At 38.7% G+C, this 27,602-nt stretch overlaps 1 long non-coding RNA gene across 2 annotated transcripts in view; it reads left to right on the forward strand.

Annotated features, from left to right (window-relative positions):
• The window catches only part of LOC108517516 (uncharacterized), a 57,432-nt gene extending 30,450 nt beyond the window's left edge, over positions 1-26,982 (forward strand). The window contains exons 4-6 of one of the 2 annotated variants that reach the window (XR_001882128.1): positions 11,069-11,170; positions 11,635-11,707; positions 26,787-26,982. This is a non-coding gene — a long non-coding RNA (uncharacterized LOC108517516). Of the gene's footprint in view, positions 1-11,068; positions 11,171-11,634; positions 11,708-22,834; positions 23,417-26,786 lie in introns of those variants that run through there. The other variant, XR_001882127.1, reaches the window with a different exon arrangement.
• Positions 26,983-27,602: the final 620 nt, after the last annotated feature.

Below are 27,602 nucleotides of genomic sequence, written 5' to 3' on the forward strand. Positions count from 1 at the left end.
TTTTTTTTTTTTTTTGATTATATTCTTAGAACGTGAGATGCAAACTTTTTCTTCCTTTGCCTTTAAAATTCCATGATCCTAGCTGGGTGTAGTGGCTCACACCTGTAATCCCAGCACTTTGGGAGGCCATGGTGGGTGGATCAACTGAGGTCAGGAGTTCAAGACCAGCCTGGCCAACATAATAGAACCCTGTCTTTACTAAAATACAAAAGTTAGCTGGGCATGGTGGCGGACACCTGTAATCCCAGCTACTTGGGAGGCTGAAGCAGGAAAGTCACTTGAACCCAGGGGTGGAGGTTGCAGTGAGCTGAGATCACGCCATTGCACTCCAGCCTGGGCAGTAAGAGTGAAATTCCATCTCAAAAAAAAAAAAAAAGAAAAAAAAAAAAAAATCCCAGGATCCCTCTCTCCTGCCAAGGATGTTTTTATAACAGTGCATTGTACCCACATTCTTCGAACACTTCCATTGTTTTCCTAGAGAGCACACTCTTCCACATTGCCTGCTCCCTCTTATTAAATTTCTGATCACTGATACAAAAGACACATGACCCTTGTCTTCCCTGTCTGAAAACTATAGTTTAACCTCACACAATGAGGATAAGGAGGCCTTAGTGGGTAAATAGACATCAGAAAGCTCAAGCATGTTTTTCTCAAGTGACCCAATTATACAGAGTCAGTCATCTTTCCTTAATCACTCAGGATTTTATGAATCTACATAATAGTTTCAGTTCTTGACATGTGCCTTGGAGTTGTAGATGACTTTAAATTTACTACTTTACCTATATTATTACATTTGATCCTTATAAAAACATTATGAGAGAGACCCAGAGGGTTCAAGTAACCTGTTTAAGATTACATTGTAAGTGGAATAAGAATAGTTTTTGCCCTTAAGAATGTTTATATTAATATACTATTTGAGTTTATACAAGTCTTTCTGTTCCTCTAAAATAGTACACGGTTTCTTAATTTGGGAGACATTGCTTGTGCTGTTTCCTTTGCTTGAACTACCTAACTTCTCTCTTTGATTAGATAAACTCTCACCCATTTTTCAAACCTCAACTTCAAGTTCATTTCCTCTAGAAGTATTCCCTGATCTCCAGAGACTGGGCTAGGATTTCTTTCTCTGTGTTCTGTAACACCCTTAAAAATATGTAAATAAATTCATCCCAGTGTCTGCCACCTAATGATAAATATTAGTTGTGATGTCATTCCCTATCCTATCTCTTATACTTTATATATCTTGCTTGCCGTTGTATCCCCAGTTACTAGCTCTGGGGAGGTGCACAATAGTTGTTGAGTGAATGAGCAATGCACAATGAGTCTTATAATTGAGGTAGTCTTGGGTCCTTGAACTGAAGAGCAAATGCTGGAGAGGGCACTGAGATTGTCTAGAGAAGCTTAGGCATTTCCAAGTCTAATCCACAGACTACCATCTGAGTGTTAGTAGCTAAAATGGTTATCTGTTGTTTGTCTGCCCAACACCCTTTTCCCTTATTTTGCCATCACTCTCTCACTTTTCCTTTGGGGACTGTCCCCTCCCATTCCTTTGATCAGTGTTGTTCAGGTGGGGATCCCAACACCTCTTGAACAGAAATAGGTCTAATAAGCATATTCCATCCCCTAGGTGCAGTGTAAAGCTTATGGATGGCATTAAACCCAAACTGGGTTGATGCACGTAACCCTTGGATTTCTGCTGAAACTCTTAGAGTAGAGGGTCTGTTTTTTTTCTTTCTAAGATTGCAAGCAACAGAACAAGCCTGAAACTATATAGGTTCTTTGGGAATTTGTGAAGACATCAGTGAATCCAACACAGAACATCCAGAGCCAGGAGATGGTGATAGAGTGAAGGCATAATGAAGACATCATTTGAGTACCTGGGGTTCAGTGGTACCCGAAGCAGGATAGAATTTCCAAGTTTATGAACTGATAGATGCCCTTTCTGTTTGCAGCTAGTTTGAGGTGCATTTTTGTCAGTCACCAATAGCTGATAGTGTTCTGACTAACTCAGTTGGAAACAAAATATCAAGATATTTTTATTACTGATATTAGTGCTTTATTAGCGACATTAGTCCCTTTGTGGATGTGCCTTATGCTTTCACTTTTTCATATATGTTTTGCATCCATGCAACTTGTCTTAAATAGTTAATCATGAACTAAGTAAGCGAGCATATTTTTGACTGACTTTTCCCAAGTCCAATGTCACGTGACAGGCTCATTGGATGTCCCCCAGTTCATATTTGAGCTGAGTACATGCTTGGGATTCTTTTTCTGGGAATGGTGATGACTTTACACAGATGCATCTTTCACCCTCTCACACTCTGCCTGTTGGGCTCCTGGGGTAAACTGTGGGAGAGTGAATTCGCTGGGATCTGGGAGGGTGACCTGTGATCTCAGAGTGATGTAAGCAAACTCCTGAGCCTGTGGAGTCAGAGCCTCAGAGCTGAACCTAACTGAGTTTTGCATCCAGATCTGGGCAGACAAGGCCTTCAGACCCTCTTTGGAGAAACTTCATTCCCCCTTAGAGAGCTGAAGAATCACAAGGAATTGCAGGCTATTTGGTTTTCATGGTTGGTGGACACTGGTCTCTAAGTGCATGGGCTTCTTTGTCCTATGAACTGAAGGATGGATGCATTCCTTTTTCCCAGAAGCCCTCTATGAAATACCAATGAAGCTCCCTATGGTGCTTGTTTACCATAATCAATAGATGAATCAATTGCTCTCTATACTTGATTCAAGGAAGTAATTAAAGCAGAGAGGCAGGAGTATCATTAATAGAAATTCAGTCCTCGCTATTTGCCAAAATCTATTTCTGGAAACTGGATCATTGAATGCATCAGTGTATAATGGATAATATATTCCCATTCAAACAGTGTTATATTTGGGAATTGTGTTCTCAAATAAGGCTACAGCTTTACATATCTCAGAGGTGACCTTTCATTGTCCTGAAATCCAAGATACAAACTGCAAAGTCTTAAGATAATGAGATTAGGATCTAATTACTATTAAATTGCAAAAATGTAAAATGACAAGTTTAAAATGGAATTATATGTTCCATACCTATTGTTTATATGAGGGCCTGTATTATCCATGAAGTATTCATATATCATTAAAAAATGTATTTGACTATCACAAAAAAATGTATTTGACTATCTCTACTATCTCAGAGAGTAGTGTTACACTCTCTGAATCTGGTAAAGACATGTAGGAGTAACATGCAAATCATCACGTATATAATAGAGTAAAATTTCAATTAAAAAGGCATAAAATTATCCATGAGGTGAAACCCATTTTTGCCGTGAACCACATTTATTATTAAGAGGTAAAATCAGCTTCTCTTCTTCAGGAGGCAGAAGTAGGCAAAGTTTAGCACTCACTTCCATGTGGCATATTAAGCAAGGATATTTTGCACTTTCTTCTCATTGTAAACATTCTTTATTTGCTCTTTTCCTGTGATGTCCTAATAATAAGATTTGGCTTTAGGCACATGGGCAGGGTGAGGACCTAAAAATCCTGAGCTAAGGCATGGGCTCCAGCTCACCCTATCAGAGAGCTCTACCTAAAGGCCTGGGACACAAGCACAGCTGACAATGAGGTATCATTTGCCTTCTTTTTGTCAGGATTTCTTTTGCATATGACTTCCCAAGAAATTTCCTAGGAACATAGGTCCCTGGGTCTTGAGGACACCATCATTTCCATTCCGTCAGTACTTTATAGGATTCTTACTGGAACCAAAAAAAGAAAAAATGTTTTCTGCTTAGCCCCAGTTAACCTGAAAATTCAATTAAACAACATTCTCCAAACATTCATTGACGATTAACTATGCACGTTCTTGGAAAGGCCAAACTGGATGAAACTGACATTTTGAGAACTATATTTTGCGCTGGAATAGAAATTGAAATAGGAATATATTTTTCCTTGTTTTGATAGCATTTTACTGATAGGAAGTTTGGGGAAGCTTGAGGGGGCAAATATTGAGCTTTTGATTTATTATCAGTGAACATTTTCTCCAAGTTGTACCCCATTGCTTCACTGACAAGTAATGTTTCACAGAATTATCTTTTTGCTTTGGAATTTTATTGCTGCTTTCTCTCTTGCTTCCCTAGAAGATTGTTGGATATATAAGGGTTACAGTCACTGAGGTTAGTGTTGTCTTCTGCATTGGAGGAATTTTCTTGACTTTATCCCAGAATTAGTGAGTATAGCCAATGACTGTGCTGATAGATCCATTCTACTTGGTGACATACTCTTGCCAGAGCAACTGGCAGATGGTCCAGTGTGGAGGATTGCACTGGAATGGGGAAGATGCTGTTAGGAGAGTGGGTCCTATTTATTTAAAGTCATAATCCTCCATTTTTCTCCTGATATTGAGCATTCCTGCTTCATAACTTTGTTCCACCACTCGAATTAGGCAGGCAGCCTTCCTCTGCCGTTTTATTTTATTTTATTTTTGAGATAGGGTCTCACTCTGTCATCCAGGCTGGAGTGCAGTGGTGCAATCTGGGCTCACTGCAGCCTCAACCTCCTGTGATGGAGTGTTCCTCCTGCCTCAGCCCCTCAAGAAGCAGGGACTACAGGCGTGTGCCACCATGCCCAGCTAACTTTTGTCTTTTTTGTAAAGATGAGGTTTTACTGTTTTGCCCAGGCTGGTCTTGAACTCCTGAGCTCAAGTGATTTGCCTGTCTCAGCCTCCCAAAGTGCTGGGATTATAGGTGCGAGCCATCGCATCTGGCCCTCCTCTGCCATTTTATATTTCCACTTGGTTGTACTTCATTTTCAAATCCAACATTTTTATTCCTGACACAGAAAACTTTGCCCAAACTACTCTTGGTTGAATGTCTGGGGATGTTATTCCATAAGTCTACAGCTTGATTCAGTCTTCTGCTGAAATTATAACCAGGAAACAACAGAGTCAATGAAAGGAGACAAGAGGTGCTAACTGAGTGACAAAGGCAATCTCATTGCACTAGAGTTTTTCAGACCAGTGATAGACTGGACACAGAGCACATGCCCTGTAAGATGTGTGTGGTGTTGTTTTGTCTTTGGATTGTATTACTGTGCCTTGAATGACATTAGCTCTTGTATATCTTACGTTTCTCTCAGAACATTATTCTCAGAACATGCTACCTTATGTTCCAGGCCCAGGGTGTAAGAAACCAATGAATAACACATTTGTGAGTGTCTAGAAATCCAGATATTGTTTTTTGTTTGTTTGTTTTAAAGTGTTCTTGATGGAAGGAAAAGGAAGCCTCCATATACTTTTAAGGAAAAGATAATTTCTTTCCCCCAGTGTCCCTTGGATAGCTAATGCTATAGAGACAGGCATGGACATGTCTATGGATATAGTCGTACAAGCTCAGAATTTTACCCTTGATTTGTTGGGAATCTTTTCCTTAGAGTCCTTTCATGGATATTAATTATCAATTTTTATTTTTAAGCTGTGGATAGTTTACTCACCCTTGAGAGAAACTTTCTTATGTAAAAGTTGTTTTCCATGGTCCCGAGATGGAAAACAACAACTCTTTAATCAAAAGACTCTGAGATACTGGCACCACCTTTGTCTCTGGTTCCCAAAGAATGTTCTTGGAATCCTGACACCATAAGGAAAGTGTGGCGCAGCAAGCCTTAAGGGAGACTGTTAAAGCAAGAATCTTCTGTGCATAGCCAATACATACTTTTTCTCCACCATCTTCTTCCAAGTGGTTATCATTCCTCCTCCATGGAGATCCTGCTTTTCCTGCCCTTTCCAGCCTTTAGCTGATACAGGGAATATGGAAAACGTAGAGTGTTTCTTTAGTACTTTATAAAATCAGATCTTCTCAGGAGGCCACACCAAGGGGAATGTTGCTAAAAACAACTGGCTCTTTGGCAATGCTAATCTGCATTTTCCTAAAACACATACCCAAGAGGGAAAAAGTGCATGTGTTAAGATGAAGATGGAGAATGAAGTTATTGGTCTTCTTAAAGTTCATAATGTTGGAAGGGTCATGAGAGTAACACACTCTCAAACTGAGTAATAATCTACAAAGAGTTAAAACAAAAGTTCCTCCAGCCATAGCTGCACCCAGAGAAGTGGGACAGAAGTTCTGATTAAGAACTTTGATATCCCACAGGTTGTTTGAGTCTTATATGAAATTTGGAAAGTTTCCCTGACATCAAAGGCTGTTTCTTTTGGCTAATCTATTGAGTATGTTGTACCTGTCCTCCCATGAGCCCCCCACGACTGGGAACATATGTCAGATTCTTCTTGTGCCAGTAATTTAGAGGCTCATGATAATAAAACATCCTTTTTCTAAGTAAAAAAAGAGAGGTCCTGGGGAATGTTAATGCAGCAGAGAATAGCAATGATTTACTCCTCCCTGAAAAAAATATACCAAGTCTGATAGACCCATATCAGAATATTATCTGCATAATTTGAAAATAACACATTGAAGGAAATAGGCCCAATCTCAGTATCCTGTTCACATTTACATCTGGAACAGCTGCCAGGGCCTCTCAGAGTAGATTTTGTTCAGTTCTGCAGGACCGATCTGAAACCCAGGCAGAAAATGAAAGTGAGCAAATTTACCTCTGGCATTCAAAGAAATGCTTTTGGTCAAAGTGAGTATTTCTGACCATGACTCATTTTCAAAAGAAGCATTGAATTCGCTTTGTCATCTTTGCCTGGATCGGGCTCAATCAGCCCTTTTATGATTTTTAAAATATCCTATATAGCCGGGATGGCATTTATTAGGCTTCAGCTATTCAATATTGCATTTCAATGTATAAAAGTCACTGTTCAATTGAATATTGAGTTTTCTAAGGAAGTAAACCTACAGAAAAGAAATTTGCAAGAATCTAAAATAAATGAGTTTGAGAAAGATCAAACTGCCCTATGGCTGTTTCAAAGATCAAAAGATCTCTCTTTTATAGAAATCAGGAGCAGTTTGAATAGCCTCTTTCCTCTATCGCAAAGCCCCATTTTTTCACTATCATTGATAGCTTGGGACTGCACCATAATAGTATGAAAGGCCTTGGGGAGGAGGGAGACGATTTCATTCCCAAAAAGGACGCAGGACTTTTTCGTCTGAAATAGCTGGCTTTTAATTTAATTTGATCTGGAGTCCAGTAGAGTGAGCAAATGAAAACCTGTCCTCAGCTCCTTCAGGAGGAGCAGTGGCCTTGAGGGGCATGAGAGGGTCTCCTGATAATTGTTTTTAAAGGTTGCTGTGTATCTTTGTTTCTGCCTCTAGGAGAGGCTGGATTATATGGTAGATCACCATCTTTGAGTTCATGTGTTGTGCATAACCTTAGGAAGTTACTTAATCTTTGTAGATCTCAGCTGCTTCATGTGTAAAATGGGGATAATAATATGTACCTTATTCTTGAAGTAAGCTCCTTCCAATTCAGGGCCTTTGCTAGTGCTGTTCCTTCCACTGGGCTAATTCATGCTTGGCCCCAGGACCCAGCTGGAGTAGCTTTCTTCTGGGAAGGTTACCATGGACCCTCAGACCAAGTCATGCTAACTCTTCCTCCTCCTCCATTAGACCTTGTGCTATGATTTTCCTTGTAGTACTTGCCTCAGTTATAATTGAAAACATTTTGTGTAAGTACTAATGTCATGTTTGGCTCCTTCTGTAAGGGATTAGGAAACCTAACTTATTCGTCTGTCTCATAAACTAGAACAAAAACAAAATATTTATTTAATGAATGAAATCAACAGAGACAAAGTCTACTAGCAAACGGTAGGTGATTAAGAAATGGCAATTTCCCTTGTTCCCCTACATTGTGAGATCCTGAAGCCAGGACAAGCCTCACCTCTTTACCAGAAGCCCCTAGGATGGGGTCTTGACAAAGTAGCTGATTCAGGAACATCTGTGGATGTGCAGGTGGACATTGTCAATCATCTCTCTCTACCTATTTGCCTTCTTCCTCAGTCTGTTCTCTGTCTTCTGTCTAAAAGTGCACTATCAATTTTCAGAGAGATGCTAGAACCCTTGTTCATTTTCTTATATGCCAAGTTTTCTCTGTATAGTTTCATGAAAGCTCCATAGATGAAGTTTGTAGTAAGAGGCAAGAAACTGGGTCGTGATCATGGTGTTTCTAGCCCCATTTAGAGGGTTAGGTGGAGAGGGTGAGTTGAAGTTGTCAGCCCACGGAACTTTACATGTGAGGACAGCTTTTAAACATCACCAACAACATTATCATCATCAGCAACAACTAATAACAGCTTCTTTAAATTTTAAAAAACCTTTGCCTTCTTGTCTAGGGAAAAAAAATCTCTATCAACATCATAAACCACTCATGGTTGTCTACCATTAAAATCTTTTGCTGTGATTAAGGCCATTATTCATAATAAGTTCCTATATTAGTTACTGACTATTTATTGTGAATTAGTTTCTCAATCATTTCATCTGAGAAGATGAAGGGCCAAGTATTAAGTCACTTGGTTGCCTACGTGGGAAGGAAGCATTTCTGTCAGAATTTAGTTGTACATAACATAATTCAGTGTAGTCATTTTTAGCAGAAATGAGTTTCATACAAGGAATAAGAGCTTACAAGGATCACTAGAAAGGCTGGAGTTCTTTAGGCAGAACTTCCAGGAATCACACCTCAGAACAACGCCTCAGGACTGGCCCACGGAGGCAGCTGCTGCCTCTGCCATGATCAAGTTGGTGAATAAGGAGGTCGCCTCTACAACTGCTGGCTCTGCACCTCACCACGTCTATCCAACCTGCACTTGCCTCTCAATAGCCACAGTGATAGGGTCTGGATCCTGGGGACTCTGTTATAGTTCCCACATGTCTCCACACTGTGCTGATTAGCAGAAGTAGTGGGGTGCAGCCTCAGCCTTGATGTCTGCTTCTATCATCCAGCTCTCATGAGGGAGTCTGTTTGGCTCACGCTGGGTTTCACATGGAACCTAAGCTGCAGGGGACTCTGGGAAATAAGGTCCTTGGCTTTTCTGACTCTTGAGGGCCATGCAGTAGCATTGAGGAGGGATCTTGCAATGGACCAGAGTAAATCAGTCTGCAGATTCTATTGCAGGGGTTACATAATCGGGGCTAGGTGGGATGGGGGTGCCAGAGGAACATTTTTGAGAGAGACACAAATGGAGAGGGGACTGAAAAGAATCTTGACTGGCCTCACAACTTTGCCTAGAGCTGGTCCTGGTTATTAAAATGAGGCATTTTGGGAATGCCACAACAGGGAGACATTATTGTTTTCCTTGGGTAAGTGGTTTTGAGGTCTGTATGCAAAGTTTCTTGAGTAAATAGGCTCCTTCTTCTATGCTCCTGACATTTATGGTGGTGTGTTTTAGTTTCCTTCTGAGCAGAGACGGAAAAGTGTTCCTATGCCCTGTTCAGACACATCTACTACTGGGTAATCTTTCTTCATGCTAGTGTCCATCTTTAAAAACATCCCCATGACATTGAGTGAAAAGAGAAGCTTTAGATGCTATCCAGGAATGTCCAGCACTTTTATCTACTGGGTAAATTGCTATTTTCCTGATGAAGAGACCCAAACGAGAGCTGGAAGTCAGTTATTTTGGATGGATCATGAGAGCCCCTCTGAGTTTTGGAAGCAGGCACTATCCTGCCATCTTCTTTTTAACATTCCATCTAGCAAACACCTTAAGCTTTAATAAACATCTTCTTTAATAGTGTTGACTCCAAGCTAATAAGGCAACTAGCAAATCCAGTGAAGGTAAATTTCTCATTAACAATTTATTTAACTTTGTTGAAGAGAGTAATTCCAACTTCTGCTAATTGAGTTTGTAATAAAAACATGGATCCATTTTACTGCCACCCTCAGGACCTTAATCAAACTCAAACTCCAGGAAAGGTAAAGTCACTCTCATTAGCAGACTAAGAGGCAAAATCCAGGATGGAATGGAAGGTACCAGAACACTGTTAAATTCCAGAAACTTCAACAGGATTATAAAGCAGAGGCACAGACTGGCATTTCACAGTGTTTTGAATTTCATTTGCCAGAGGAAGAGCCCTTTTGACATGAAGCTAAAGCTGTGTGTAAGACTTTGAAGATACTGGCTTTAGTATGTGGGTGATGTGTTCAGTTTCTCCCCCTTTATTTAAGATCTCTCTGTGGAATATGGAAAAGTGTGCTGGCTAGACCTGTAAGAGGACTTGCCCTTTTTTCAGTCAATCCAAAGCCTTTTTCTCTGGCTCCAGGAGGTGGCTGTAATTTAGGAGTTTTATAAGGAAGTACTGAGGAAGACCGCCTAAAGTGATGGCCCCATGGGCAGAGGGACATGTGGCGTGTCTGTGATCGGCCAGCGATTGAATTTGAAGGGATTTAATAATTCTTCATGAAATTCTCTGCTTTTTCTTCAGACTTTCCTCTGGAAGCCTGATTAAATGCGTATTATTTTTTCTTAAGTGATTTTACAGGTCGTTTATTTTGGATTTATGAGCATCAACATGTTTTAAAAGGTATTAGCGAGTTGTACTGCTGGATACTTGTTCTGTAAATCAGTAACTCTACTCTCTATCAGCATCAGATAATAAGAAATCCTTCAAATTATTACTTTTTTTCTTCTTATATATTCATTCAGGCAACAAATATTTTAAAACACCTACTGGGTGCCAGACATTGTGCTAGGTTCTAGAAATACTCCAGTGAAAAGATAGAAATGGCCCTTGCTCTCAGTACATTGTAAACAAAATGTTTAAGTTTGGTGTCTATATTATTGCAAAATTATAGGGAATGAATCTGAGTTAAAGTTCCATTCCCATTCAGCACTCTTTGTCTACTGAGTCAACATCTATATGGAGAGGCATGAGCAGAATATGGTTCCTCTGTGTTTTTGACATATGCTGGTATGTGGCTCCGTTTAAGATATGAAGAAAAGATAAGTGAGGGGAGAACTTCCCCTTCTCCCCTCATCACTTTCTCCCAAAGTATCTGTCCCATAGAATTTGAAATTGTTCAATTGGTCCAAGTTTTTGCCCCAAAAGAGAAAATGCCCCAAGTGCTGTCAGAAGTCCTGAAACAGCCTATTTCTGGGGGAGACATCTCAGTTCCTACATCTGCATATACAGCTTTCTCTTTGTCTGTGTCCCATTCACAGGGCTGAAGTACAAGGTGCTGGGACCAGTTGTCGGTAAAGGGAGTGTGATTCAGTGAGTTAATTACATCAGGATGGAGAAGAGAAGCAAAAAGCCCAAGCCAGGTAACTGGAACTACCTATGAAACTGGAGGGGTGTGGTGAACAAAAGCAAAAGGATCAGTCATAAGGTCAGGAGCAAGGTAAGTCAAGAGAAGTGGTTCAGAAAGTAGACTGTGAGGAACGTTGGGAGGTGGGGAGTGGGGTGACTGTGTTTTATCTCAAGCCCTGCTTCTCAGTGTAATGGGTAGGGGACTGTCAGCTGAACAGCTCTTATTAGGCCACATACAAGGAGCCCACCAGAAACAGTTGGCTGTGCAGCAGCTGGAATTCTCCCCTAGGACAACTTGTTCACTTCACCCACAGCATTGGGAAACCTGGATGAAGAAGAAGGTGGGAGAAGAAAAGGAGGCCACCATTTTCTCTGTAGGAAATGGTGGTTAACTCAAAGCAGAGGAGAATTCAGCAGTGTACATGAAGCTTGAGACTTTACAAAATACTTTCCCATCCTTTTCTTTTGTCCTTCTCAGTGACCCCAGGATGAAGAAAGGTAGCTAGATGGAGGATGGTTCTTCACAGACGATGAACTTGAAACCAGCAAGAGTGAGTGAGTTTAAGGTCATATAACTATGTAGGGTCAGGGCTTGAGTGTAAATCTCCTCATTCTAGCTGTCACTCTTTCCATTACAATTTACTAGTATTCAAATGATATGTAAAAAATAAGCAAATAATGAAACACAGCATTTTGCAAGACATAAGGGTAAGATTGTAACCACATCTCTGTGATTCCCCTGGAGACTTCGGCATTTGCCCTTGGCCACCTCCTGTCTCACTCTTTTGGCCCTGATTGGGCACTGGTAAAAAGGTGTCTGTGAGTATCTACCACACCTGCCTCCCCCAATACACAGACTGGCATTCTTTCTATGGCCACAGTCTTAAGGGTAATTAAGATTGTGGAGTAACAGGAAATATTTTATTCAGTAAGATTATACTCATTTGCTTATTCAGTTGCTGAACTATCTTCCAGGAATACATCAGAAGGTTTTACCATTCTATTTGCCTGCCTTAGTTGGGAGATCTGAAGGAAATGAGTTTAATTCACCCTTCACATTTCTAATTAAAACTTTTACATTTCAAGCTTTTGACAGGAAAATAAAAGAAAATTATGTGGAAAGCAGCTTCAAGAACACATAATCCATGTGTGATTGTTTGAGAGCAAGAAGGGTTAAAAAAGGCAACAACAAAAAACCTGCTCATTTTTGCTGCTTGCTTAAGAAAAAAACAGCTCAAGCCATCTCCAAATGTAGTTTAATCCATTTTCAGACTCTATACATTATGCATCAAGATTTTGTACAAAAGAAATTTGAGAGGAGCGTTTGCATGAAACCACTTCAGTGGATTAAATTTGCAGTTCAGCACATTAGACTCAAAAAGTATACAAGACATTTTGAGAGTCCTGTCTCCTTCCTTTATATGCATAGTTCCTACTTCAGGTAAATAAGTTTTTAAGAATGAGTGGATTCCAGCAGCTGTCTTTAAGGAAAAAAATAAGAAAAGATTTGGTCTACCTTCCACTTAGCTTCCCAATGACTGTAAATGTTTGAAGAACAGAAAGCCTAGTTGAGAAGGTGGATCTAAGCTGTTCTGTGGACCTCGAAATTCTTTTAGGCAAAGCTGCCCTATCCAAGGTGGAAAAGCTAATGTGAAAAGACATTGTCAATAGAAGGAGTTCGCACAGTGACGTCATAACTGCAAACCCCACACACCTTCAGTTCAGAGTAGAGATGCCACTTGTGTAGACCACCTGGTTGGGAAGCTCTGTCAGTCATCCAGATGTCTTCATCTAGTGGAGGCCAAATTTCACTGAGACCACATCTGGATGTTTAGTGGGCCAATGACATTTTTATTTCCTGCTGTTTAAATAATGGATTTGGGGTATCTCGGGAACATAGTTTCTATTTCCTCTTACCCCAGAGTTGCTCTGCTGCAGGAACACACTTTATGGCAATCGGGTCAAATCAGGAGCAGTCAGAGAGCCACTGGTTTCTGGGCTGTTAATGATGGGAGGTCCTAAACTGACAGACGGAGTCTGACGTCTAAACATCATGACTGTTATAAACCAGGAGGTGTCCAAACAGCCTATGGGGCACCTGAAAGTTTCTATAATAACTTGTATTATTTTTTTCAAGTGTTGAAAAGTTCCTAGCAGTGTGGCTGGTTGCCTGGGTTACAGTGTTGTGTTGACAGCTCTGGTCCTTTTCCTGGCAGCTGAGGATCTGCATAGTGACCAATGAGAGGGGAGCATTCTGCTCTGAACTTTCCATTAGGCTGATGATTCACTTTGAAATCCACACTTTATGAATGCTGTGAATTCAATGTAATGTAGCTGTTGAGGTGTCTACATTCGAATTGGATTCCATTAACTTTATGGTGTGATTAAGTGTCTGACTCATCAGGACTTGGGATTGAATTTATGTGCTTCTGAGAGCCCTTTTGTAGACTGGCAGTTTTGATGAGTGTAATTCGATGTGTGGGATTGGGAGAACAAACCTAGTTGGTACCTAAAGAGATATCACCTCAAATATAACAAGGATCTGAGAAGCCAAATTTGAGCATTGAGGTGGGTGGTCACTCTCAGATGTGCATAGAGGAGCTACTCTTCAGCATGCATATTTTTTTCTTTAAAGAACTTGATTTTTGGTGTTAGGAGGGACTTAAAGGTCTGCCGTTATATTGGCTTTCAAATTTTAAAGTACTTAACTATTAATTAGGGTGCTTCTTAAAAAAATGCCAATTTCCACATCCTGCCTTCTGATTCTGAAGGGCTGGAATGGGATGCAGGAATGGAATTATAGACCTCCCTGGGAGAAATGCTGACTTAGTTGTTTTGCATTTGGAGGAGTGACAGGCCTCATCCATGGCCTTCCTCACAGCTAGTGGTAAGAGAGTCAAGCCCAGAACTGGATCTCTACATGTTTCCTCAAGGGTCGTTCATCAGGTACTTAGTTCATGCTCATGCGAACTGACATTTATGACACGTAAATTATTGGTAGTATGAAAGTCATATGTGCCATGTTAGAAAGGAAAAGAACATGGAGTGGCAGAGAGTGGCATGTTGCAGTTTAGCAAAAATCAGTTCTGAAATCCCATTTGAAAATTTAAAGTTCTCCTTAACACATAGGGGTTAAATGGGAGATGCACAATGCTTCACATATTTGAGTCAATTTTAGGCAGTTGCTAAGATAGCAGTGTACAAAATATTTTTACTTTTGCATTTCCCTTTATAGATTTCTTTGGACTTAAATACACTGAAATTTTAATTTAAATTCTCCATGTATTTAAATTCCAGAATTGATGAAATTAAACACTTTTCATTGTTGCTAACAATTTGTATTTATTCTTTAATTCTTTGTGAATCATTTTCAGATCCTTTGTGAACTTCTCTACTGAGTTGCTGGCTTTTTTTGGTATTGTTTTAAAGAGCTGTTTTTTATTAAAGTTATTAACTCCATATCTGTCATACAATTTCCTGAAAGTGTTTTGTTTTTTGTTTATTTATGGTTAATTTTCTTTTATTTGGAGCAGTTTAAACTTTTCTACAGAAACATTAAACTCATTGCTTTTTTTTTGTTCTTTGTGATGATGTTTCATCAGAGTTATTTGTTAAAGCTCTCCCTATCACAAGATCAGGAAAATCATTACTTATACTATCTTATAGCTATTTTGTAGTTCTAATACTTGGATTTGCTTTCACTTGTTGGTATGCTTTGTAAAGTGTAACATATAAAATATAAATATATAACATATAAACATTATTCCTCAAATAGTTGTCCTAGCATCATTTCCTGTATATTACTTTCTAATTGGTTTGTAAAATACATGGTAACTACCATTTATTGTATACTTAGGTACAGTGCTAAATATATTTAATGAATTATTCATTTTAATGCATATATATTTTATTTGGTTCTTACAACAACATTCTAGGAGTTATTTTTAATTCCCTTTTACAGATGAGCAAACAGAGGCTTAGATAGCTCAAGGTGCTTGTCTAGTAAGAGGCAGAGCAGAGAGGCAACCTGAAGATAGAGTGACTCCAAAGTCCACAGACTCAGTTACCCAAATCAGTTTTACCGCAAAGCACATTCTTAGTATTAAGGTCATTTTAGGGTTTTGTATTCTGTTTCATTAACTAGGTTTCTATTTTTTTGCACTAATATCATACTTTTAAGTGTTTTAGCTTTATAATGGTTTTAAAACTGAAAGCTGTCACACTTTATTACTCTTCAGCTTTTCAAATATTGAACTCTCACTGGTTCAATATTCATGTTCACCTCAGACTAACATCAGCAAATACAAAAATGCTTCCTGAGATTTTCAGTGGAGTTACTTTTAAAACTTGACATCTTTCCTATATTTAAACTTTGCATCTAGCAAAATGTCCTTTAGAAGAGTTTTATAATTTTCTTCAAACAGGTCCTTTACATCTTATTGCCACTTTAAGTATTCTGTATGTTTGTCACTCTTGTAAGAGATTTTTTCCATTATATTTTCTAACCATTGTTAATTTATAATCTATTTTTTTTTTTTTTTGAGATGGAGTCTCACTTTGTCACCCAGGCTGGAGTGCAGTGGCACGATCTCGGCTCACTGCAACCTCCACTCACTAGGTTCAAGCAATTCTCCTGCCTCAGCCTCCTGGGTAGCTGAAATTACAGGTGTGCACACCATGCCCTGTTAATTTTTGTGTTTTGGGTAGAGACGGGGTTTTGCCACGTTGGCCAGGCTGGTCGCGAACTCCTGACCTCAAGTGATCCTCCCATCTTGGCCTCCCAAAGTGTTGGGATTACAGGTGTGAGCCACCGACCGAGCCTGGCCAGATAATCTCTGTTTTAATATTTATTTTCTCATTTGTCTTTTTACTGAAATTTTTAGAATGATTTTCTCATGGGTTTTCATTGTAGATAGTCTTACAGTCTACAAACAATAACGATTTTGGCTTTGTGTTAATTATACTTTTAAGTCCTACGTGCTGTCTTATGGTAGTGGTAGAAAAATCAAAATACTATTGGTGAAAACAGCCAACCAACCAGCATATCAGTTTGCCTTCTGCACTTTCTTTCACAAGAGATTTACAAAGTACCTATTCCACACCAGACACCGTGGTCGACCTTGGGGATAGAGCAACAAACGAGATAGAAACAGTTTCTGTCCTTCTAGAGCTACAGCCTAGGCTGGAGACAGACATTAAACATGGAATGATACAATTACTTCAAATCATAACCCTTATCTCATTCTTGGTTTTAATGGGAATGCATCTGGTATTTCAATTTTTAGTCAATTTGAGATATTCTTCAAGATGTGTTCTTCTAAGACTAGTTTTCTAGTTTTTTTTTTTTTTTTTTTAATAAAGTCAGTATGTCTCTTGACTTTTAGGAAAAGATTTTTCAGTGTTGCCTCCTTTCACCTGTTTTCAACTTCATGCATTTTATAAACAATAAACCTGAAGCTTAGTTGGGGCAATGTGACAGGCCTACCATTATGAAATTGATTTCGACTGAATCCTTGCTGGAATCTATCTCTAGAATTTATCTCAGTACTGCAAGGGCAATGTGTCTATTTATCAGATGTCGTGAGCCTGTCAATGTATCTAACTTAGATTGGAAGCTTTTCCAGAACAAGACTGTTTCTGGGATGCTCTTTGGGCTTTCCTGGGTCAAAACAGTGCCTGCTGCATTCTAATGATTGCTACTTTTAATCTCCAAGCTTCCAGTGGGTTGATCTGGAGGCTGGCAAATGACACTGAAGGCTGGGATGCAGCATACACCTGTCAGAAGCAGTGGTTACTTCTTCTTATTCATAAAAAGTCAATATAGAATGCATGAAAAACACAAAAGATTTTTTAAAATCACCTGTAGTTTCACCACTAACAGATAACCCTCCAATTTGTTTGAATTCTTTTTCTTTGCCTATCAATGTTCCCCCACAAACACAAGTCATACTAAATGTTAGATTTCACTCTTTTATCATTTGATACTATATTATAAACAATTTCCCAAATCTGTAATTGTCTTATGATTTTGTTTGTTTTATTTCCTCCATTTAGTGCTGTGCAGTGCCCTGGTGATTCATCTGTCTATTCATTTTGAAATAGTTCTAACAAATAAAGGAGCCTATGAGGACACCTTGAATAAAGACACTTAACTAAATCTGAAATAGCCACACTTGGTTGAATGAGTGATGACCATGTCATCAAAATTTCAGCAGAAAGAAAATGGCAATAATAATTCAATATGAGGCCAGCACCCTAAGAGCTGAATAGACTTGGTTTCAAAAATTTCTAGCTATTTTCACAGACATGTTAGAATGCAGTAGCTTTTCTATGACAATTATTTTAAACCACACCCACACATAGAGATAATAATTAGCACCAGTAGCATAATCTTTGAGAGATAATAATTAGCACCAGTAGCATAATCTTTGAAAAAGAAGAAATTTCTATCTATTTGTTTATCTATCTACCTACCTATTATCTATATCTAAATTTGGACATGAAGAATGAAGAGAATGTTAGGTCATTTCAAGATATGAAATATTATAAAGGAAAGATCACTTTGTGGAGTAGAAATGGCAATTACCTGCCCAATAGCTGTTCTTTTTTTTCCCCTCTCTAACAGAATCCCAGTTTTGTTCAAATATTGGCTGACTGTGTTTTTCAGGGCCATCCTCTAGTCCTGGTTAGCAAATCTTAACCCACCTAAATCTATCATGAGAATTCTACTTCACTTATCAATATCTGGTTTAGGGTTCACCATGCAACACAATTCTGGCCAAAGGGACACAGAAAATTCTCTTGGCAGGCTTTGGGAAGTTTTTCTTGTTCTTAAGAAGAGATATAAAAGAAGAAAAAATGTTTCTTAAAAAAATTTTTTTTTGAGTATTTAGTCCTTTTGAGAGTTTATTGCTGCCATTTTTGGACTATAAAGGAACAATACTGGGGACAAAAGCCAAGGTGCTGGTGAGGGCACCACAGATAGAGAAATGATCTGGGTCCTCCATGACGTCATGAAGGGTCTCTACGTCTTTTTTTTTTTTGTTATTTTTTGAGTCATTTTGAGTTGAGAATTTTGCTTACTTGCAGCCAAGACTATGCCAGCTGATTCAGGTGGTATCCATCACGAGTGGACAACTACTGACTGAGTATGTTTGCAGGAGGGAAAAACAAAGTTCTGTTTCTCTTTCCAACTCTGTGTATGATCTGACTGTGCCTTTTATTTTAACCTATGGAACTGTCTACTATCCAAGCCAGATTAATACTTCAGAAATACATACTAGTATTTAGAACTGGATATAGTTAATATCCATAGCAGTCAACACATCAATATTGGCTCTGCTGAGGGACTTAGCTGGGTTCTTGGAGTAGGTATTTAGTAAATAATTTGTATTTACTAATAGTGAATTAAAGACTATATCAGCTGAAAAAATGACCTTGGCCTAAGGGGAAAATTACTAGCAAATTAATAATTTAAGGTCTTGTTTTTTACATTTCTTATTAGAGAAATCCCAAGCCAATCATAGACATTTTAAAAATTACTAGCCTCACTTGAAGGAGAAAGTAGTTAAGGTGTGGACCCTGGTAGAAAATTCCTAAGTGTGCAATTCATCATACTTGTGAAGCTCAGTCAACTATTTCATAGAATGCCAGTTTAGGAGGGACTGTGGGCTTATATAAACTAAGAAGTAATTACCTTATATAATAAAACTATAAGCAGGTCCCTAGTTAATGAATTTGCTAGTTGTTTTTCCAGTTTATAGACATTGACCCATATGAGACATATTATGTATGTATAACATAGAAAGACATATCGATTGAGTTAATTAGAACAGGCTAAATTGTTGTAAAGAAGGGACCCAAGAATGAAGTGGCTCTAAGACGTGGAAGTTTATATTTATTGCTCATCAGACAGTCTGGATGTGTGCTCCAGTTTGGTGAGTTTCTCCTGTCATGTGTTCATTCAGAAACTGAGGCTGGTAAGTGCACTGTTACCTTCAAATTCTCATTGTCCTCACTGCTATGCAGCCAGCAGAAGACAAGAGGAGAGAACATGCAGGAGGTGTTGCCTGGTCTTGAGCAAAGCCCTTAACCTAGCCAATTTCACTTCTGCCCACATTCCACTGCGTAGAACTTCATCACATGGCCATACCTAACTGCAAAGGGATCTGGGAAATGGAGTCCAGCCACATGGTTAGGGAGAATGGGAAAATGGATTTTGGTGGGCAGATTCTGACACATATGTAGGGTAATAGAAAGAACACTGGGCTGGAAAATATCCTAATTGGGGTGACCCCATCCTCCCAGGTCTCTTCTTCATTCTCCCTACTGCAGCTAGAGTAATCCTTGCATAGTGCAAAATGCCTGTCCTTCACCAACCACCTCCAAGTTTTGCTTAAAATCTTTTAGTAACTTCTGATTGTATTTAGGACAAAGACAAAACTCTTTACTCTGACTTACAAGGTTCTGCATTATCTAATCTCCACTTACCTATTCATCCTCAACTTTGAAAAATGCTCTTTCTTACTTAGAGACTTCAGCCACACAGGCCTCCTTTCATACCCTCTGCCTTCCATATTCTATTTCCACAGGGATTTGCACTTGCTGTTCCCTTCACTTGAAAACTTCCTCCTCTCCTTGCTTAATGAGTGCCCAGTTCATCCTTGACATGTGACTCTCCACTAGAACCTTCCTTGATTTAGTCAAATTTCTCTATGTGAGCTCTTGCTGCAGGGTATACCCTTCTTCATAGAATGCATTATAGTTTTTTTAAAACTAATTGTTTATGTGATTGATTAAAATCTCTCTCAGTAGACTATAAACTCCATGAGGCAGTGGTTTTATCTGTTTTGCTGATGTATGCTTAGCATAGCTTCTGACACACAGAAGACACCTGGTAAACATTTGTTGAATATAACCATGTTTGAATGAATGAATGATAATGTGGATGCTAATTTGGACTTTGCCATAAATTACTTGTGTTATTACAGTGTCTTTTCACTTTCCTGGCCCTCAGTTTCTTTATTGTGAAAGGGTTAAACTAGAAGATGTTTAGGACTTTTACCACCATGGTCCTACGGTAGTACTATTTTTAAATCGAATCTTGTTGGTCATGGATTTTGTTCGATCATTCAGTTATGCATATTAAGCAAATGCAACAATTCTGGCTCTGGCAAAATCAAGTGAGAACACTTTTATTTGGAATTTTGACTATTGCAAATTCAATGCAAACTTTAAATTTATCCTAATCCATAAAGTCCAATAACAACCCAAAAGGGACTGGGTAGAGTTAATGAAAAATAATCATATCAATTTTTATACTAAAAAAGAAAAAAAATCTATATTTTGTTGGTTATTGTAACAGTTTAACTCAACTCCCACATGAGGTTGGAAGATGAGTACTATATTACTTTTATTCTGTTTGAATTTGAGCCTTGGTTTTGTGAAAGCTATACACGTATTGACAATGCATTAATATAAAATGTCACTGGTATAAAAACAGGGCCTAGGGGCTGGGCGCAGTGGCTCACGCCTGTAATCCCAGCACTTTGGGAGGCTGAGGCAGGCGTATCACGAGGTCAGGAGATTGAGACCATCCTGGCTAACACGGTGAAATCCCGTCTCTACTAAAAACACACAAAAAAATTAGCTGGACGTGGTGGCGGGCGCCTGTAGTCCCAGCTACTCAGGAGGCTGAGGCAGGAGAATGGAGTGAACCTGGGAGGCGGAGCTTGCAGTGAGCCGAGATAGCGCCACTGCACTCCAGCCTGGGCGACAGAGCGAGACTCCATCTCAAAAGAAAAAAGAGACAAAACAACAACAACAACAACAAAAAAAAAAACGGGCTACTTTTTTCCTCTTTTGATTTTGAGATGAATTTTAATGAAAATATTAATAACCAGGCTATTTTGATCTCTTTGTTTTTGGTGCTAGGATGGCAGGTGATATGATTATTACCAAGCTTGATTTCAAGTAGCTGGATAGCATTTATTTGTTTATGTATTTATTGTGTTTTCCATGTTATATAAAATAAGGACTGCTCATTTAGAGAAATCTTAGCAGAATCTAAAGAAGCCTTACCTTATTCTGAGCTGCTTGAGAGACTGGGGCCATTCTATAAATGGTTGATTTCTCCCTCTGTCTCTCTCTCTCTCTTTTTGCTTTAGAGATGGGGTCTCACTGTCGCCCAGGCTGGAATGCAGTGGTGCAATCATAGCTTAGTGCAGCCTCGAATTCCTACGCTCAAATGATCCTCCTCGAATTCCTACCCTCAGCCTCCCAAGTAGCTGGGACTACAGGCATGTGCCACCAGGCATGAATAATTTTTAAGTTTCTTTTGTAGAGATGAGGGTCTCTCTATGTTGCCTAGGCCGGTCTTGAATTCCTGGCCTAAAGCAGTTCTCCTGCCTTGGCCTCCCAAAGTGTTGGGATTACAGGCGTGAGCCACTGTACCCAGCCTGGTTGATCTCTCTATTTAAGATCAGCTGATAGAACACATTATAATGTTGTGTCATACAACGAGTTTGGTACTAAAATAAATCAATGTTCTCTGCTTTTATAAAGTATGCATATTTTTGGAAAGTTTCAAATTCTACTATGGAACTAAGAAGGTATGAATAGGTCCAGAACGGATGAAATTTGCAATTACCTCTTTAAAATGGGATGTATTACTTTCTCTTTTTTCTGAGCATATTTTTTCTAATTTGCAAGATGACTATATTTCATTTTCCATGTGGCATTTGCAAGGGGGTATCATTTTATTAATAGTGACATCTGACTGTGGGCATTTTTTCTTCTAAATAATTTTGTTTTGACTAAGATTCTTTTAAAAAATTAATAGATTTTATTCTTTTAAAACAGTTTTAGATTTTTTAAGGATAGTTGTAGATTTGTAGAATAATTGAGCAGATAGTACAGAATTGCCCCATGGTGTCCCCACTCCAGCACTGCACACAGTTTCCTCTTAGTATTATTATTAATCTTACATTAGTATAGTACATTTGGTGCAGTCGATGAACTACTACTGACACATTTTTATTAATTGAGATTCATAGTTTATTCATATTTTTTAAGATTTCCTTTTTCTGTTCCAGAATCCCATCCAGGATACCTTATTACATTTTAGTTGTCATTCTCTTTAAGCTCCTCTTGGCTGTGGCATTTTCTCACACTTTCCTTGTTTTGATGATTTTGGCAGTTTTGAGGAGTACTGATCAGGTATAGACTGTTCCTTTATTGGAATTTGCCTGATGTTTTCTTCATGATTAGACCAGGGTTTTAGGTTTTTGGCATGACGATCACAGAGATCTTCACCATTTTCACCTCATATCAAGGGTACATGAATTAACATGATTTATTGACTGTTGATGTTGACCTTGATAACCTGGCTGAAGCAGTGTTTGTCAGGTTTCTCAACAATAAAAGCACTATTTTTTCCATAGTATATTCTTTGGAAGTCACTATGTACAGCCCATTCATCAGTGGAGTTACACTCCTCCTCCTTTGGAGTGGAGTATCCACATAATTTATTTGGAATTCTGCAAAGAAGATTTGGACCAACATTATTTTAAGTAAGTGGGTTTATATGGGTTTGAGGATGATCCTTATAAGCATTTTGTGGTTATAATTCTGCATGTTATTTTGAAAAAATAATTCACTTGTGTGTCTTCTGTCTCTAGATTATAAACGTCATGAATTCCATGGACTCCCTCAAGTCAAGGACCTTAATTGTCTTCTTTCATTGTGGTACTTAGAAAGCCCAGAGTAAATTACAAGCTAAATTAAAAGGAAGAAGCAAACACCAAAATGACCATCGAAGACATTTTCAATGAACATTCTCTGAAGCTAAAAATTATATTAACATAAAACACTTTGGCAGCTCTGACAAATAAAATATGATAAACCAATCTTCTTCACTGAAGGTACTTCTGTGAAAAGGAAAGTCATCCTGAAGGCAAAAGGAATTTTTAGTATTCTCTCTTTGGCTTGAAATTATTTTGATCTGGATGGAATTATTTTGATCTGGATTCATTTTTCTTTGGAAACTTAAATTAATAGGTATTTTGGCTGTCACAAGGGGGTCTTGACTTCTCTTATTTAACAAATGAATGTCCAGGAAACAAATGACTTTCATGTCCAGAAGAGGGACGTCTTCCAGAGGCTGAAATTTGAGATGTCAGAAGTATTTCTCCTCTACAATTGTTGGGAAAAGGAGCACATTTATTCTCTAGGGGAACTGAAACATAATGAAATGCAATCTAAGAACATGCAAACTTATTATCTACCAGGATGATTGAATGGTTCCAATCAAATGAAGGATAGAAATAGGGGCTTTATATTCAGATTTTGGAAAAATGACTCCACAGTTATATTTAGGCACAAGAGTACCTGCAAATACCTGAAATAGTGGCAGTCTGTGGCTTGTTTATAACATAATGAATATATTTGCTCTTTGAAACTTATCATGGGATCTATGCAAAAAGTTTTCCAAATTATCCCTGCAAATGGAAGAAACATACTTTATTGTGGATGACGAGAGAAAAGCTGCTCCTAAGTGATAGGTTGGTATTATTTTTAAACTGGCTCTTCAGAGGGCAACCTTTATGCCAAAGACTACTTAGAGTAGGTGGACTCTGTCACTTTAAAAAAGTCAAACATTTTCTTTATTTCTCCCTCTCTTAGAAACTGCTGTGAAGTGTTGCTATGACATCATTAGCAGTAGGACTCTTTTTATAAGAATATTCCCTTTTCCAGGTCTCCATGGCTAGAAGTCTTGGTACCAGAGAGATGACCTTTTTAAAAACACAAATCTGATGTCACTTGCTACTTAACATTTATCAACAATGAGTCATTGTTTTAAGTTAAAATAAAATCTGTGGCCAGACACGGTGGCTCACGCCTGTAATTCCACCACTTTGGGAGGCCAAGGCGGGCAGATCACGAGGTCAGGAGATCGGGACCATCCTGGCTAACAGGATGAAACCCTGTCTCTACTAAAAATACAAAAAATTTAGCCAGGTGTGGTGGTGGGCGCCTGTAGTCCCAGCTACTCGGGAGGCTGGGGTGGGAGAATGGCGTGAACCCGGGAGTTGGAGCTTGCAGTGAGCCGAGATCGCGCCACTGCACTCCAGCCTGGGCAACAGAGTGAGACTCCGTCTCAAAATAAATAAATAAATATATAAAATATAATAAAAATAAAAAATAAAAATAAAAATCTGTAATGTGGTCCACAACCCCACAACAGCATTGGCTCTGGACAATTCTTCAACTTCAGCTTGTGTCCCAGGGACTTGGCACATGCCTCGTTCTGTCAAAAACATATCTTCCTTCACCTTCTCTTTGGTTAAATTTTACTTCTTGGGCCCAGCCCTGATGTTGATACCCATAGGAAGATTCTCTGACCTTTTAGATGCCACCAAGCTCCTTTGCCCTGTATTCTCCTAACTCCCTGAGCTTGTCTTTATCACAGTTACTATTAATTGCCCCCACTAAGCTATTAGGGCAGATACCATGTCTATTTGGCTCACCACTAAATGCCCAGGCACATAGAAGGTGCTCAACGANAAATATAATAAAATAAAAAATAAAATAAAATCTGTAATGTGGTCCACAACCCCACAACAGCATTGGCTCTGGACAATTCTTCAACTTCAGCTTGTGTCCCAGGGACTTGGCACATGCCTCGTTCTGTCAAAACATATCTTCCTTCACCTTCTCTTTGGTTAAATTTTACTTCTTGGGCCCAGCCCTGATGTTGATACCCATAGGAAGATTCTCTGACCTTTTAGATGCCACCAAGCTCCTTTGCCCTGTATTCTCCTAACTCCCTGAGCTTGTCTTTATCACAGTTACTATTAATTGCCCCCACTAAGCTATTAGGGCAGATACCATGTCTATTTGGCTCACCACTAAATGCCCAGGCACATAGAAGGTGCTCAACGAATACATCACAATGAATAGATGAATGGAAATGAGTTATATATTCTATCCTTGGATACATTTTTCAAAAACTTAATACACTCATTAGCATAAGCAAGTTCCCTTATAGTAATAAGGGAACAGCAACACACTTGCTTATTCTAATAATATTATCATATAGTAAGAAAAAGGAAAGGTCAGCTTTCTCTTTATTTCATGTCAACTACGAGATGGCTAGATGAAGATAAAGGTTAAGACACTTGGGTTTTGTGATCATACTGGCCCAAGTTCCAAACTTAATTCTACCACCTACAGGCAGTACGATCATGGAGAGTTACCTAAACTTTCTCTGTATTCCAGTTTCGTCATCTGTAAAGTAGGTCAGACTTGGTTTGGAAGCCCCGTCCCACCAATCATTAAATGTGTAACTTAGTTTAGGTTAATAATCCCTCTAAGCTTCAGGCTCCATAACTATAAAATGAGGCTAACTCTTAAAGACTAATAGTATCTCTCTCTCTCTCTCTCTCTCTCTCCCTCTCTCTCTCAGGGTTATTAGGAAGACTAAATGAATATCGTCTTCCTAATAACCATAATATATTTATATTAGCACACATTATATATGTTAAATGAATATATGTATATATTTTCTTATAAATATATGAAAAGGTGTTCAACCCATGTGGAGTAAAACAATAAAAGCAAATTAAAGCAATAGTGTGACATTATTTTCTATCGGAACATCAAAGACAAAAAATTGACTAACGTATGTTGTTGGTAAAATGTAGAGAAAGAGGTGTTCTTATACACTGTTGGTGGGCATACACATTGGTGAAATATCTTTGACAATATCTAAGAATATTGGAATGCACATACAATTGGACCTAGGAATTCTGCCTCTAGAGTTTTGTCCTACAGGTATAATCATACACATTCACAAAGATGTGTGCGCAAGGGTGGCCATGCAGCATGGCGATAACAAACTGCTGAAAACAAAAAAGTTCAGCAGGAGGACCCATCAAAAAATCATGAAATTGATAAAATGAAATATTACACGGTTACTAAAATGTACTGATAGGAAATTATCTCTCTGATATATTACTTGCTGAAAAGGAATGTAAAGAGCAATATTAAAAAAAGACCACTTATGCATGTATCCAATTGTTTGAATGGGCAATAAATACTTTTGAAAGTTGTGGTTGCTCTTACTCCTATTATTATATCTTCAAGTTGGGTTGCCAGAGAGATCCCTGGGCTTCTCCACCATAGAAAATATAGGAGAGCAGAGTGGCAGGGTGGCTACCATGGGATGACTTCAACAGAGGGAGAGGACATGCTGCCCCACAGGTGCCAGTGGAGAGACAGAGAAGGCTTGGAATTCTGGCAGACAGCCGAATCAAGCAACTGGGGAATGGGTATTAGGGATGGGCAGCGGCATATTGAGTCCTCATAACCACTTCAAAAAAAGTATTACTTCCAATTAACAGATGAGCAAATAGAAGTTGAGTAGCCTGTCCAAGGTCACACACTCACCAGTGTGAAGCCAATATCACACTGTGGGAGTCTCAGTCTAGAGACCACCGCTTTAGGCATGCTTACATATATTGTCTCTATATGGTGTTTAGGGATCCTAGTGCTATTTTGGTTCGGTCTTAGAGTCCTGATACTTCTGACTGATATCCTTGCTCAAATAAGCACTCTTTATTGGAAATGCAGGTCTATTCTGTGCCAACGATTGCATGTGAAGCTGTTTTTGGTGATTTCTGGAAGCTCCTTTATTCCACATTTGCAGTCTCCCGAGTTTCAGTTTGTTCTGGAGAAAACACTGCTTGATAGAATCCAGACTTCATGATCCCTCCTACTGATCTGCAGCCATCAACATTTTCATTCAGAAAGGACAGCTCAGAGAAGAAACACATCTCCAGACCTTTTAGTCTTGGAACTGCAGGAACAATAAACATTGTTTTACCTTAAAAGGTACTCTTACTTTGCTGATCAGTGTAGTTAGAAAATTACCAAATGCTGTCAAATCTGCCTGTGCCCCCAGTGAATACATTTTGGGCAGTTTCTTTGAACTGATGGAGAAAGTAGGGCTAAAGCTGATATTCAATCAAGTGTCACCCTGATCCAAGTACTGTATAACCTGGAAAATTTTTGAAGAAACTGCTCTCCATTCCAGTATACTCTGAAGTATAAGAACTTTGGAAAAGAGTTTGGTAGTAATTAATTAATTTGTCCAACTGGGGACAATCAGCTGGCAAATTGATATTTTTTTCTTTTGAAATTATATTTTAATAAAGGTATTTAAAGATTTGAGATTTTAAAAAAATCATTCCACTGCAATATAATGGTTAATTTTGGGAACTCTACGAGTTTGATTTGTATTTTAGATTTTTACAATCTATATATAGGTTGGTCTTTAATAACCATTTATACATTGCTTCTTTTTATATAGGTCATGTATTCTCCTGGGAGAGTAACAAGATTAGAAATAACAAATACAGTACAGAATAAATTAAAGTGCTTCAAACT

Source organism: Rhinopithecus bieti, unplaced genomic scaffold, assembly GCF_001698545.2.
Source record: "Rhinopithecus bieti isolate Rb0 unplaced genomic scaffold, ASM169854v2 scaffold_39703, whole genome shotgun sequence".
In the NCBI taxonomy this organism is placed as follows: domain Eukaryota; kingdom Metazoa; phylum Chordata; class Mammalia; order Primates; family Cercopithecidae; genus Rhinopithecus; species Rhinopithecus bieti.